The sequence below is a fragment of the Scleropages formosus genome, chromosome 18, assembly GCF_900964775.1.
Source record: "Scleropages formosus chromosome 18, fSclFor1.1, whole genome shotgun sequence".
NCBI classification, from domain to species: Eukaryota; Metazoa; Chordata; class Actinopteri; order Osteoglossiformes; family Osteoglossidae; genus Scleropages; species Scleropages formosus.
The window spans coordinates 6,709,650-6,724,656 of NC_041823.1; the positions used below are offsets into that span (position 1 = coordinate 6,709,650).

A 15,007-nucleotide genomic window follows, 5' to 3' on the forward strand; every position below is an offset into this window, starting at 1 on the left:
TATTCCAATGTGCGAATATTCGTTCCAGTCCTTAACGCTGAGTTCACAGAGATGTGTCCGGAGAAGGCCTGATTTGATGACACGCCCAGTCGTCGGAAGCAGATGGAACACTTAAAATGGAAATGCGTCCCAGTGACTGCGTGCAGGCGCCGGGTTCGAACAGGCGTACGGCACAGTAGCTCTGCGGTCACAGCGTTCGCGTTTCCTCGGCCTTGAACTGAACCGCTGAACTCTTTCCAGGCCGCCGGATCAATTCTTGCATTCGAGCGTGAACTTCTACCCCCCATTCATGGTTTGAAGAACAGCGCGGGGGTCTCATCACATTAATGGCTGGGGGAGGTTTTGGGGGGGGCAGGAATATGTTTAAACCTTCCCAATTAAAGGGTGGCGCTGTGAAAAGCTGTCATGTGGGGGCGCCGCACAGGTCTGCTCTCACGGGTGCTCTTGGCAGAGCGCCGCCTTTCAGCAGTTCTGCCCCCCCCCCACGCTGCCCGGCCTGTCCTCCCACTCTCACCTTTGTCTCTAGAGGGAAACACCTCTTTTCCACAGGTCTGCATCTTTTCAGTTCTTCTCCATATTCTTCTTTTTGTTAAATGCTGAGTGAAACAAGTCTTGCCTAATAGAAATATATTTGCAGTTTTTACAGCAAACGCTGCATTTATTCCTTTTCAGCCATCCAGCCAATAATCACGTGTCCAGTGCAGGGTCGTGGTGGTCCAGAACCTGTCCTGGAAGCATAGGGTGTGAGGCAGGATACATCCTTGATGGCATGGCAGTCCGTCACAGGGCAATCACACACTCAGTGACTCACACACACCAAGGGTAAATTAGTGTTCACCCATATTTTTGAACTGTGAGAGGAAACCAGAGCACCGGGAGGAAACCCAGCCAAATGTGGCGAGGGACCAAATTCAAACCCACATCTGAACCCACAGCCCAGGAAGAAAACCCAAATGTATTTCTCATAGAAAAGTTTTTTTTTTTTTTTAATGGAAATGTAAACTGAATATAACAACTGGGCAGCCGCTAGCATGGTTCTTAGAGCTGCCACCTATGGACTCGGAGGCTGCAGGTTTGAATCCCACCTCCTGCTATAGTACCGTTGAGCAAGGTACTTACCCTAAATTGGGCTGAGAGAATTGTCCAGCTGTATAAAGGGGTAAATACCTGTAGGTGGCCTAAATGTAATTTATAAAGGCTACTTCTTTACTATCAGGGCGAGCGGAGGGCTTTTCCAGCGGAACAAAGAGACACGGTGCGCACGGGTTCCGGCTGTGGCGTAGCGCAGGCTAGTTTTGATGCACGTCAGGCTGCTGGGTTCTTCTCTGCTAGGTCAAGGGGTGCAATAAAGCTCTCGAGGCAGAAATGAAGCTTAGTCACTTCTCGGGCCTGCGCTGCGCCCAAGAGGGAGTCTCAGCACTCTCGAGTGGCATGACCCCGAGAGGCTATTAAAGCTAGACATTACTCCGCTTTTTTTCTTCTTTTGAATTTCGAAACCGCAGAGGTGAATGAATTACCCCAGCCAGCCAGGTACGACATCGGTGTCAGATGTTACGCTTTGAATTCCAAGCTGGACGATATATTGCATCGATCAGATGACTGAAAGCAGGCCTCTCTGCTTACTGCTGCTGATTCCATCAGTAGCGTGGAATGTAGGATCATGTTTTTTCTAATTATAGAATTATCCACATAATGAATTAAAAATTTTAAGTATATGCCTGCCTGTGTGAATTATGTTTTATTATTAGCTTGTTGCTTACATGTAATTATCCAAAGAAGCTTATAGTCTATGACCCATTTATACAGTTGTGTGTTTTACTGGAGAAATTTGGGGTAATTATATTTCTCAAGGATTTTATAACAGAAGCAGGGACTGGAACCAGTAACCTTCCGATAACGAGTCCATGACAGATACTGCTGTTACACTATGTGTGATCTAGGTGAAGTGCCACGGGTTATGGGGGCACCAGGTGGTGTAGTGATTCGGGCTCCTGCCATGCAATCTGTGGGTTCTCCCTTTGAATAATTCCTCCTGCTCTAGTACCCTTGAGCAAGGTACTTACCTCGAATTGATACAGCAAGAATGTCATGCCGGGTAACGGGTAAATCGCTAATGTACACCTGGTTCTCCCGGATGCGGTCACATCATGACTCAGATCTCAAGTTTTCTGTCATTTCATTATAGACAGGTGTACAGAAGAAATTAAATATGCTTAATGTGGTTAACATGGCAATAGGAGTAAATAAATACGATTCTGAGGACAACGAATGTGGCGTAACGTCCAGTCGAGGAGCGAGGGAAAGGCATGATGTGGAGCCTCAGCAGCTCTGAGGAGGCGATAGTGTCAGTTAATTGGTATTCATGCGATAGGACCTACACTTAGGATGGACTTGGGTATGAAGTATGGTAGGGCTGTGACCCAACACACATGGCTGCTTTGTTGCCGTAGGTTTAAAAAATAAAAATAAATAAAAAGGTAGAAGTGACTTGTTTACGAATCCTGAGTTTTGTGTCTGAATGTCCAGAACTCCGAACCTCAGGGACCACGAGAGGTTTCCGTTTTCAAACACGTTCCAAACAGTGGTGTGTTTTGTGAACGGAGATGCCTGTGGGTATAAGGTACGGTTTGGGATACCTCGAAAAGCTGGCGTGCTGCTGATGAACGGGCGCTGAAAGGTTAATTATTTTGCTGACTGAAAAGGTTAATAGACTGACCGGGTTATCAGGGCATTCTTCAAGGCGCTTTCGGTCTACCTCAAGACCACGTTTGGCCAGGCACATCGGTGCTGCTAATCCAGAGGGGGCGTACCGCATAGGGGCGGCCACGCAGAGCTCCTTCTCCATCGCGCCCTTGTCCTTCATTCTCGTTTGCGACGGAGCGATTCGGTATTGTGTACGTGGCCCGCTCCGCAGCGGGCAAGCAGGCTTGCGGTCAACGACAGCGGCGGGGCTCATGTCTCTTGCGCAGGCGGACCGGCCACCGCCGTGGCTTGTCCAGGCTGACCCCCCCGTCCCACTCCCAGGTGAGTGATGGACCTGCCACTAGTCGGTTTCACTCCCCGCTCCTCCGGCAGATCAATCACACCATTAGGCTCCAATTACGCAAGCGGGCGGTTGCAGGTGAGGGACGACCGCACGTGCTCACTGAGCCGTGGGGGAGGGGCCCGTCGGTGGTCCTGATCACCAAATTAACGCAAATGAATGTTGACACCTAGACCTAAATGTCTGTAGAGGAGACTAAATTACCACTCTGGGTCGAAGCAATTGAGTAGCAGGTGTCTTAAATGTGGTAATTACCTAAGCCTGGCAGAACTTGACACGAGCCTATGGCTCCTCTTAAGTGGACCTTCTGAAGGCCCGAGTCCATTTTAGGTGTTAATAATTGATTTGGAAGCAGGCTAATAATGGGCTACGGATTTAGGTTGTGTCCTGGATGCTCATTAACGGAGGTATGCTTCTCTGCTATGTTTAATTTTTAAATTAACTGTTTGCTAATTGCAACACTTAATCAAGGAGCGAGAACCCTATTTAGGGAACCTGACGAAACTGTATTTGTGGATGAGCAGAATGTCCCCTCTCTCCCGGCTCCTGACCTGTGGTGGGTGGTATGGCCGGTGCTTGTGGGTCGCAGTCTTTGTGGATTATGAACCTCTGATGTCCACCTTTGCAATCGTAATTTACGTATACCTGCCTCCCATTATTACCTTTCTTCCAATTCTGTTATTGATACCTAATATGGACCCATTGATTCAGAAGATCCACTAAAACTAGACTATAGGGGGTAACAGGTGGTATAGTGGATTCTTTGGGCTATGAGCTCCAATGTTCAAATTCTGCCTCCTGCTGCAATGTTCCTGATCAAGGTATTGATCCTGAAATGATACAGTAAAAGTTACATTGCTCTATGAGTAGGTAAATTACTGTAAGTAGTAAGTTGCACTGTGAGCAAAAATGAACAAATGTATTTCAAGAGTTACTCTGCAACCTTCCATGTCATTGGCCTGAGAGTTGTTTTGGGGTTTTTCTTTACTTCCTAAAACTGAGATTTTGTCTGACTCAGCTTGGAAAATTTACCCTCAGCTCTGAAAACAGGAAATATTCAGGGCCAGTTTTATAATTAGGTAATTCCCTAGGGGTGCTAGATTTTGGGGTGCACCACCAATGCCAAATTTTGCTGCTAAAATAAAAAAGTAATCTTAGGATAGAACAATAAGTCTTGCTTAATGGTTAAGGAACAGTTTTATTCCATAATGTGTATATATATTATGTAAACATTGTGTGACACACCACCACCCCCTGTCTGAAATGTCTCAACTTTGTAGGTAATTTTGTCTGTGAACAACTGTTAGTCTGTGCAGTCAGTAATGTATATCTATTAGTTCCATATCAATCATAATAAAATTAATGTTCAGTCTGTTTTCAGTCATTTAAATTTATGCTCTGTTCAAATACACTTTGCATGTGGTACATCAATGACATAAAAATAACTTTTTTTTTTTTTTTTTTTCCCTTTGTGATCTGTATGTATCTATATTTTTTTTTTTATTATAAAGTCATGTATTATATGTTTCTATTAAATTAGAAGTGGAAATCTAAGGCACTAACTGATTGTTGCTCGCGGGGCCAACGGTTGTAGCGCCAGCCCTGGGCCATATTGACTATCGTTTAATACGTGCTATTGTATATAACATTAGGGCTGTCCTAGTGGTAGAGTGTGTGCGCATGTGTGTGTATTTGGCTGTGGCGGTGCGTTTCTGTCCATCTGTGTCATCAGGCTGTGCTGCACTTTGCAAATTTGCAGCACGCAGTTGCCAGCACCGCCACACCGCTACCAGCGCTTCCGTGGCCGGTGCCACGTCTCCCTCCTGTGCCGGTGCTTTGTTTACTTCCCCGAGGGGACACCATACCCTCCGTACCCTGGAACACTCCTGCACCTGGCCAGCTTGAAGCTGTACGCTGAGAAGACACACGAGTGGTACTGGAATACAGCGGGTGTTCAAGGCGAGGCCTCAGAATATCGAGAATGACTTTGAATAGACGTGTTTGCCGTGTAAACGTGTTGCGAAGTGAGCTCTGTCTGGTCTGGACAGAATTCATTCTGGCTAATAATACAGAGGGCAACACGGTGGCACAGCAGGTAGCGCTGGTGCCAAACACCTCCTGGGTACTGCGTTAAGGTGTGGGTCTGAATCTGATTCAGTCTACGTGCAGTTTGCATTTTCCCCCCTTGCGTTCGTATGGGTTCCTTCAGGTGCCCTGGTTTCCGACCACAGTCCAAACACCTGTTTCAGCTAAATGAGTGACCTTAAATTGCCCGTAGTGTGTGAGGGAGTGAGTGAGTGTATGTGAAAGACTGGTGTCTGGCCATGGTATACCCCGCCTCATGCCCTGTGCTTCCAGGATAGGCTCCAGACCACCAGGACCCTGCAGGTGGATAAGTGGTTATTGACAATAGATGAAAGCAATCGTAAAAGGAAACATAAACAGCTCCGCTGGTTTTAATGCTGCTCTCAGTGGCTTCTACCTCCGTGCACATTAATTTGTACTCGTGTTCATTATTTCTTTTCCACGCTGCCTACACACCATACAGTATGCAGAGTCGCTGTGCGCAGAAGCAAAGCTGCTCTTTGAAAGCCATCAGCAGAGCGGAATCGGGACTCGACGCGTCGACACCGACTGTCCCGCAATGAAGAGACGTGTATTTCTTTCTCTCTCACACACAGAAATGAGCCTTTCGCTGTAAACCACAGAATGTCAAACCTTGAACTCGTAAGGTGAGGCCGACCTCCTGTAGCAATGGAACATAGATTTCAATTAATGTAAATGAAGATTTTGAATATCCCCTGAATGCAGTGAAGGCTTTAACAGCTTGTGAGGTTTTGGGGGAACCATAAAATATTATTCATAGTTCTCATTAGTTATACATAAATATTGGGGGCGGGTTGAGGGGGCAAACTGAGGCATGTTTGAATGCCCCTTTCATTTATTAATTTTTTTATTGTTCGTTTAAGCAGTATCACAAGAACAGCTCCATTTACCGGGATATTATAACGAGCTATTTGTATCTTTTTATTAATTCATTCGCGCGAATATTCCCGCGCATTCATCGCTGCGCTTTTCGCTCGAGCATCTCGCCGCTCGCGCGAACCTCGCGCCGGGATCGATCCGGAACTTGGCTTTGATCGTCCGACAGGCTTGTTCCGCCCGGCGCTCTGTTTCCCAGCAGCCCCTGGGGCTCCGCGCGCACCGTGCAGTTGGAGAGCTTCCCCAGTTGATCCCCCCCCCCCCCCCAAACCCGCACTCAGTGCAAGAATGTTAAAATGACAAGATACCGTCTTAATTTACGGCTGGGGGGAAAAGGTACGGGCTGTCAGGCCCAAGAGTATTTTTATTGTTACTTAGTTGGGGGTGAGACTCATGGGTTCACGGCGAAAAAATAAAAAAAAAAAACAGAAAGAAAGCTGGAGAAATTTTACAACCCATCACTCACCTATTTATCTCCCCCGCCCCCCCCCTCGAACCTCACGCCTCCACTGTGTTTATTGTTAGTGCCCTAAATTTTAACAAGTAGCGGCAGATTTTTTTTCTTTTTTCCGCCGCTGAAATTATATTTTTCTTCTTGTCATTACTTCATTAATCAAGAGGAGGCATTCTGAAAAATGTTTTGTTTTGGAGGCTGCAATCTATTTTGCGTGTGCGCGCGCCCGCGCGCGCGAGAGAGAAAGAGTATCTATGCGTCTGTGTGCGCGCGAGTGTGTGTATGTGTGTGTCTGTCTCTCTCTCTCTCTCTCTCTCTCTCTGTGTGTGTGTGTGTGTGTTGTTGTTAATCTGCGCCCGTGGCAGGTTCCCCCTTCCGAAACGCGGCGCTAAGCAGCGGTATCGCGGGCCTATTGTTGTAGCCTCTGTCATAGCAAGGAGAGTCGATGCAGGCCTGCGCCCGCCTGATAAGGAAAAGAGGATTCAACATGGCTGGGAAGGAGAATCAGTGGGACTTGAGAGTGGAGTACGGATGGGGGCTCGCTAGCGCGCGCGCGCGCGCACACACACACACACACAAACTCACATTCTCGTACTGGGGCGCGCGCGTACACACACGCACACACACACGCACATACACGCAGAGGCGCGGTTACATGCAGTTACACATGGAAACAGCTGTGTGAGACAGATCCAGTCCTCTGCAGGCAGGAGGAGGACGCAAAGCGGAGGCTAACTACCAGATTACTAAAGCAGCATAAAATATGGACGGGGGGGGGCACGGAATCATAAACATTGTCATACAGGCAGCGCGAGTTCCTTTGCGCTTATTTGTGGCGCGCATGACCCGCTCATCTCTGTTACCTGTTTTATTCCGAATTTAACTTTGTTTTGCTTTGCCACCGATCCCCCCCCCTTTTTTTTGAAAGCTTGATGGTAATGCACGGGTTTGCCGCGATTATTTCCTGCTCGCATGGGATGGGAGCTGTAGATTAATTTAATCAAAACACAGAATTGCGCACCTCCGTTCTTTTTTAAGACCAAGACCAATGTGGCGGATTAGCGCGCGGGGACACATTTTGGCAGCTGGGACTCGGAGCGGAACGTGCGAAACGGAAGTGGCGCTCATCAAAGGTTTCTCACGTGTCCTTCGTCGTCTTTTCATCCCCCCCCCCCCATGATCTGCTCACGTGTCTGATGTCTCAGCTGCACCCTTCCGTTCTAGAGCTGTTGCGCTCCGAAGTTCCAGGTTCGAATCCCACCTTCTGCTGTAATACCCTCATCAAGGTTCTTCCCCTAAGATTTACCCTGCTGTGTAAATGAGCACATTGTTCTAAGTATCTTAGTGTTCAGTACTACATTATTAGTTGCAGTGGAGGACTACATCATCAAAATTAAAAAAAAAAAAAAAAGACTTGGACAAGTGTATGTAAGGGTTTGGAATGTGACAAGTGTATGAGAGGATTCTATTGTGGTGCATTCTTTGTTCTACCGTGAAACCTTCTCTCTTCGGTGGTAAAAAGTGGTTAACGTGAGCTGGACGCGGTCGGGTCCGTCCCACCATCGGCCTGGTTCTCACCGGACTTAACGGGAATCGGCTCCGTGCTCTAACTCTTCTTCAGGTTACTGGGCGTCGGGTGCCACACGCTGCTGTAGCCGTGAACACACACTGCGGACAGGCGTGGGAGATAACACCCGAGCAACGTGATGCACGTGTGACCCTGTCCTGTCACTGCTGCTACCTCACACAACAACTCACGCAGCTCCCTTCACAGCCACGATACATTTCTGATAAAGCAGCGCTTCGCCATGTGAAAATTTATTTTTTGAAACCAGGAATTTTTGAGTGTTTCGTTAGTCTCGTGGGTGGGTCCAATAATTTTCCTTTTCAGGATCTCTTAGTTCGAATGAAGAATGTATTTGGTGTAAGCAGCAGTTTATTTTTGCTTCGTTAATATTCTTACTACTTATTGATCACCTTGAGGCTTTTCTCCAAATTGACTTAAAATGTTTGTAGACTACGTTACTTATAATGATTTACCCATTTATACAGCTGGGCAGTTTTTTCTGTATCAATGTAAGGTAAGTACCTTGATCGAGGGAACCACAACAGGATCTGGAAATCAAACCTGAGACTTTCGATTATGAGGCGGCAGCTCTAACCACTACCCACCTGCTGCTGCCTCTTGTAGCAGGAACTCACGTTTTTCTTGTCTGTTTTCCCATGCTGCCATGCGCTGGAGAAATTTAATACCAAGCGAATAAATGTATCAGAATCTACACTTTTGCCATCCCTTGCTGAATAAAAGGACCACAAACTGTCTGAAATCTAGCAGTAGGGGCTCGCTCCGAGAGCATTCCTTTAGAGCATATGTTCTGCTAAAAGAATCTCAATTATGGAGCAGGAGCTCATTTTGCTTTAATGAGCTGGCTTCTCCTGGAGAACAGCTGAGATCCTCACCTTGTCACCGACTCAATGAGCGCCTTCCTTTAGATGGCTCCCCCTCAGCTCTGGAAGGAGTCGACTGGTGAACTGTGGAAGCCCTGGAGATGAGAGACTCCTTGCTTGTCGGGGAGGGGGGAGCACGGTGTGTGACGTTTACCCCTTCCCCCCCACCCCCTGGGGTGAGCTGTCTGTTAGAGAGCCAGAGAGGAGCAGCCCTCCAAGTGTCGAGTGGTGTGGAAACAGACCGCAGTATTCAGGTGGTCCAGACCATCTAAGAATCACATGGGGTCGTGTTCAGCGCTGCCTTCACTTTATGGTTAACCATTTCTCTTGTGTAATACCACCTTTGTTGCCACAATCTGAATCCCAGCTGACTTTTGAGGAGTAGCTACCCGAGTTAAGCCAACACAGCAATGCTGAAAATTTAACTTGGAGGACCATACTAAGTACACATAGTTAGTTACACATAATTAGGACTGGGTGGGACCCTCTTCTGCTTCCAGAGCAACATGAACTCAACAACAAGGTGTTGGACACAGTGGATCACACAGGATTCTTGCTGTGAGATCACAGCAGATAAACCCGGCGTGGTCTTCTGCTGCTGTAGCCCATCCTCTTCATGGCACAACACTGTCACACTGAGCTGGTATTTTGGCATGTGTGGCTGACCTGTTAGCTTTCATGGATCTGACTGTTCTCCTCCGACCTCCCTCATCGATAAGGTGTTTTCAGCCGCAAGAGTGCTGCTGAGTTTATTTTTTTTATTTATTATCACTGCTGTTATCTGTTACCTCAATCGTCCCTCACCTTGTCCACTTTACCATTCATTCCGTCGGTAACTGGACGTCTTGACGTTGTCTGAACGCTTTATATTCTGAGTCACAACCAGGTGACGCGCAAACTGTGGTGGGGGTGGGGGGGTGGCAGCTGTATGTGTAAAGAGCCAGGTGTACATAATCAAGCAGCCGATGAGTGTATACATGGAAAATGGCACTGCGGTACTCTGTAGTTTTGACATGGGAAAAAATTACAAATGAATGAATAGTATAAGTCCCAGCAGCTGCTGTTCCATCTGTCATTGTCACACCTCTACTTGTTAAAACAACTTATTTGAGAAGGCTCCGTTCCTCCGCTCCTTCCAGCTTTCCCCTAATTGGTTCATTTTTATATAATATTAGACTGTATACAACGAAGTGGAATGAGTTAATTGCTGTCGTGGTTGGGAGCTGCTTTATTACCTCTCCGGTTGCTATCATGAGCAACAAGTTCAAGAAACATGTAATTTACTGTCACATTTGATGGCCGACCGTCCGCCTTCGGATTCCGCAGAGCAGTGTTATCGAAGATCTGAGTCATTGTGGCATCCTTTGCTGTCAAAGACAAACGCATTGAACACCACTTGCTAGCTAATTTATAATGACAATGATAATTGTGTTGCCGTAATCACAGAATGGAAAAAAAAAAAAAAAATCTCTTGCAGCCGCAATTGTTGTTATGTATTCGTATTACAGACTTGTGCTTTCTCCCAGGAGTAACCTACCGTTGCGTTTATGGACTGTGTCATCACAGCTGTTGAAAATTTAGGACGGCGACGTGACTGAAGGGACCTCTTTTCTCACCTAGGAAGGAAGTGGCATCAGAGGTTAATTGATGGATGGAAAAATGTAGGGCTGTACTTTTGCACTGATCCCGAGGAAGTTTATACACCAGACGTTATAATTATTATATATTTATTCATTTTTTATTATTAATTCATTTCTCCAGAGTGACTTAGTGTGAGATCTTTGTACTGAACTGCTTCGTTATTTACCCTTTTGTACATTTGTGCACCCGTTTATTACAGTGGGAGCGAGATGTGAACTTTAAATGCGAAGTCTCTAACCGCAGTGACACCTGCTGCCCCAGAATGAAAAAAAATTAACCATATCTTGCATACTTTGCCATTTTGATATGTTTTCTTGTCACACAAAAGGGAGCACATCGAAAGTTGTCTCCCTGTGCCCGCTCCCACCCCCTGCGGAGGCCTGCCCAGTGGGTGGCATTCTCCTGTTGCAGGCCCTTGATAGGTACCCCTCCACACAAAGACACCCCCCATCCAAGGGCAAAGACGAAAAATCCGACAGAATGACCTCAGATGAAGAGAAGAAAATTAATCCATTCAAAAAAAATAAGAAAATCTTTTTTTATTTTTTTGAAAAGGCACTTTTTCACTCCTTTTGTTCATCTGCTACATTTTGGTGCTCGGGGGAGATTTTAAAAAAACCCGATAAGGTGGGGAGGGAGAAGCCGTCTGGAGAGTGTTCAGCCGGCCGTCCCGGTGGTCCGCCACATTAAGCTGTGTGTACGACTCTGTCAAACAGGAATATTATAGCACAGGGTTGTCGGTAAACTAATTGGGTAACAAAGACCATTTCCAGTCCTGGAAGTCCATCTTTTAACAGTCCGAGCACCAAGGGCCTGATAAGGAAGTTCACGTCTAATGCATTTGGGTGGGGGTGAGGGTGGGGGTGGGGGGGTCTCCATCTTTATCTTATTTACATACTTCAGTGTAAATATTGTCCATCTTTAAAGTGGATTTATGAAGACCTTATTTCACAAAAGTGCACACCGTTATCAATCTGTTTAGGATTACATAATGTATAATATGCAAATATGTACAACCTCGCAAGAAGATGCATCGGGGCACTAACTGCAACACCTTCGCTTCTCTTTGAATTTGAACTTTTTCCCCTTAAATCATTCAGCCAAACAACTCTCAAAAGCCTGTACACGAATATATTCTATTAAGCTGTCACAAAATGTTTGTAAAGTTTGTCAGACGTGAAGTGTGGGGGGGATGGAGGGGTCGGGGGGGGGGGGGGGAGTATTGATGTTCCCTTTTGGCTTCATGAATATCTAAGTTTCACCCGAGGTCTTGTAGCTTTGCTTTTATTTCTTCTGATTCGCATGAAATTGCTTTCTTAAATAATGCGGTTTAGATGTTGCGGTAGTGTAATGGGGGAACTTCACAGAGGCAAAACACAAAGTTCAAAAGAATGTACATATGCGCAGCCCTCCCCCCCCCCCCAACTCATCTTTTTGGATGCAAGTTTGCTGCTGTTTATTTTCGTACTTTCCCTCGTGCCGCGGTTCGGAGTGGACCGTGTTTTTTGAACGCTAGCGCAGACGTTTGGACTTGACCGTCCTCGGTCTGTGAGCGCTGAGCGCCGGCCCGGCAAAGCGCCGATGACAGTTCCTTCTGGCGCGGCCACCTGCTACAGCAGCTGTGCGAGGGGCCCTTCGGAGCGCGCGCCCCACCTTCTCCGCGTTGCCCCCTAGGAGACAGTAATAGCCGCACCGGCGGGCATCGCTGGGGGCGGGAACGCGCTCGCGTTGCTGCCGGAATCCTCCGGAAGTCACATGCAAAGATCAAAGAAACAGCCCCTTGGGATCAAACGGAGAAACGGAAAAAAATCGACAAAATATTTCCACTGCTGGATGCCATTTTCTTTTGGAATGTTGATAAAAAAGCAAAATCTGTTTGTCCCTTATAGAAACGCAAATGTAGACACACAATATAGTATATTACTATTTATTAATGTCTCTAAATCAGCTTAAAATGTTAGGTTTGTACTCTGATTTACACGAGTTTCCTCATTTTTACAGCTGGGTAATTTCTACTGTATCAGTTCAGGATAAGTACCTTGATCAAGGGTACTGCGGTAGGAGGTGGTATTCAATCCCACATCCTTTTAGTGCTCGGCAACAGCTCTAACCACTACACCACCTGCTGTCCAGACATGGATATTCATAGCGTGTTCGTCAAGGGGAACGCACCGACCAACGAAGAGAAACGTACACCAGGAGGACTCCTCACACAGCCCAGCTGTAATTTAAAATAATCGCCGAATTTTCCTGGGCGCAAACTGTGCTTTGTCGCTGCTGGGCGCTTTGCTGGTGCCGCGCTTTGTGATTGCATTATAAGAGGTGCGTGGGGGCTGTGGACCATCACCGCCACCACCCCCCCGCCATCCTGCCATCCTCGTGCCAAACTTTTAAAGCTTGGATGGGCTTTTTTGAGGTGGGGGAGGAGGGCGGGGGGTCCTGTCTTGGGGGCAAGCTGTGCCTTCGCTACACTGGACGAGTCTGGAGTTGGAGCATCTCTCATCAGCGCCTGGGGGTCTGGCAGAACGCGGGTGACTGGAACGGACTGCCTACCCTCACTCTCCCACTCTCTCTCTCTCTCTCTCTCTCTCTCTCCCTCTCCCTCTCCCTCTCTCTCTTTCCCCCTCTGTCTGCTCCCTCCCTCCCTCTCTCTGGGGGGCGCCGAGGAAGTGCTCCTTACCGTATGTTCTCCCCCTTGCAGAGAACCAGTGGACATTAATGCTTTGTACTCGAGGCCAAACGGGGACAAAAGAACGCGGTCCGACCAGCCCGTGAACGCAACGACCAGGCCGCAATATCTTTTCACCTGTTTTTAAACACTTCTCAACACATTACTAGCATTTTACAGTGTGATCTTAAAGCCGAGTGCGCAGATGCTTTAAATTATAGGTGCTCGTGATCAACAGCCTTGTGGAACTCCAGCGCGTTTTAGATGTTTCCTTATGAGGCCGAAGAAAAATGGAATTTATTTTAAAAGAGAAATAATAATAATTTGTGCGGAGCGAATTGTGTTCATGTTTTTGTGTACGTAGGCGGGTGGTTTTTTTTTTCCCCTTTATTTCACCTTTTCTGACATGACCGCATTATTACAGAGGGACATTATATAGTAAATATATTCCATATACATGCACAAAGGGGTAGTGTAATAAATACTGAAAATGCTGTTGTTCTTCACATCTGCTCACCTGCTCCGTTATCGGCCGCCGTTTGCGACCGCTGTTTTCGCCTTCTGTTCCGAACGGGAAGGAGTCGATTTAACGAAGTTTGAAATAGCAATACTGGTGGAACGAGGAGGGGAAAAAAAGCATTCTTTTGCACTCAAGCAGTAAACTAGCAGCGGCGCCACACAGGGAGAGATTTCTCCAGCATTATCTCCCACCTCACATTCGCTCTTAGGCAAGCAGTTTAAAAGCCAAGCGATTGAGCCAGTGATCCAATTTGAAATGCAGAAATGATTAGAGCAGCTTGCCTCATTTCATATCGAAATTCTCTGATTTATGACAGGGCAGCAGCCAAGATCTATCTCCGAAGGGAATTAGTGTGCAATTTTTGCATATTTCTGTTATTTCGCCTCCCAATAGCAGATGCTAGCTGGAAAAAAAAAAGGCCGCATGAAGGTGTCTTTTTACTCATGCAGATAAAACTACAGTAGTGGCATTAAAAAGGAGGAAAACAGATAAATTAAATACAGCAAAACAGCCTCTACTATAATATATTTTATGAAAAACTATGAATATATTTATTTTTGCTTTTTTTTGGAAATATATTAAGATTTTTTTTTTTTCCGTCCATTTACATTTTAAACATATGGGAGAAGGGTATCATCACTGTGTCCAAAGGACATTTTTGGTCATTCGTTTAACAGGAAAGTTCCCTGCAATTCATCCGCCCTGCAGGCTAAGGAAATATTAATATTGCCAGCGATAATGAAGCTGGAGGAGAGCGAACCTTAATGAAATTTCCAGTTGACCACTTGCAATTTGTTTAATCGTGGCGAACAACTAATTGCAGTAGACTTTTATCAAGGTGTGACTTTGCTTTTGTTGTGAACAGGACCTTCGGAAAAAGGTACAGTCCTTTTTATCAGCCGCTCGCCCACCTCTTAATAATATGAAAACAATATGAGACAAGTTCTTTAATTATCAGTTAAGAGGGAAAGTTCTGCAACTCAAATGTATTTTGTTCTCAATCATGGACCTTAAGAGAAGGGATTTTGGTTGCTACACTAAAAACACGTACAATTAAATTGTAAATATTACTAGACCAGATACTAAAATGGCTAAAATTAATTGCAGTATGTAACGATCCATTTTTTTCCAAGAATAATTGGCAGAAAAGTGCTCAGTGAATAAATGTAAATTTGTGTGAGAGGAATTATTTCAAATATAGATGTAGGGTTAGGGTTAGTAATATAGTAAAGGATGAATTCGGGACATTGC

The 15,007-nt window shown here is 46.1% G+C and overlaps 1 protein-coding gene across 1 annotated transcript in view; it reads left to right on the plus strand.

The window, feature by feature from the left end:
* zfpm2a (zinc finger protein, FOG family member 2a) overlaps positions 1-15,007 on the plus strand; it is a 144,706-nt gene that overhangs the window by 72,435 nt on the left and 57,264 nt on the right. The window lies entirely within an intron of this gene.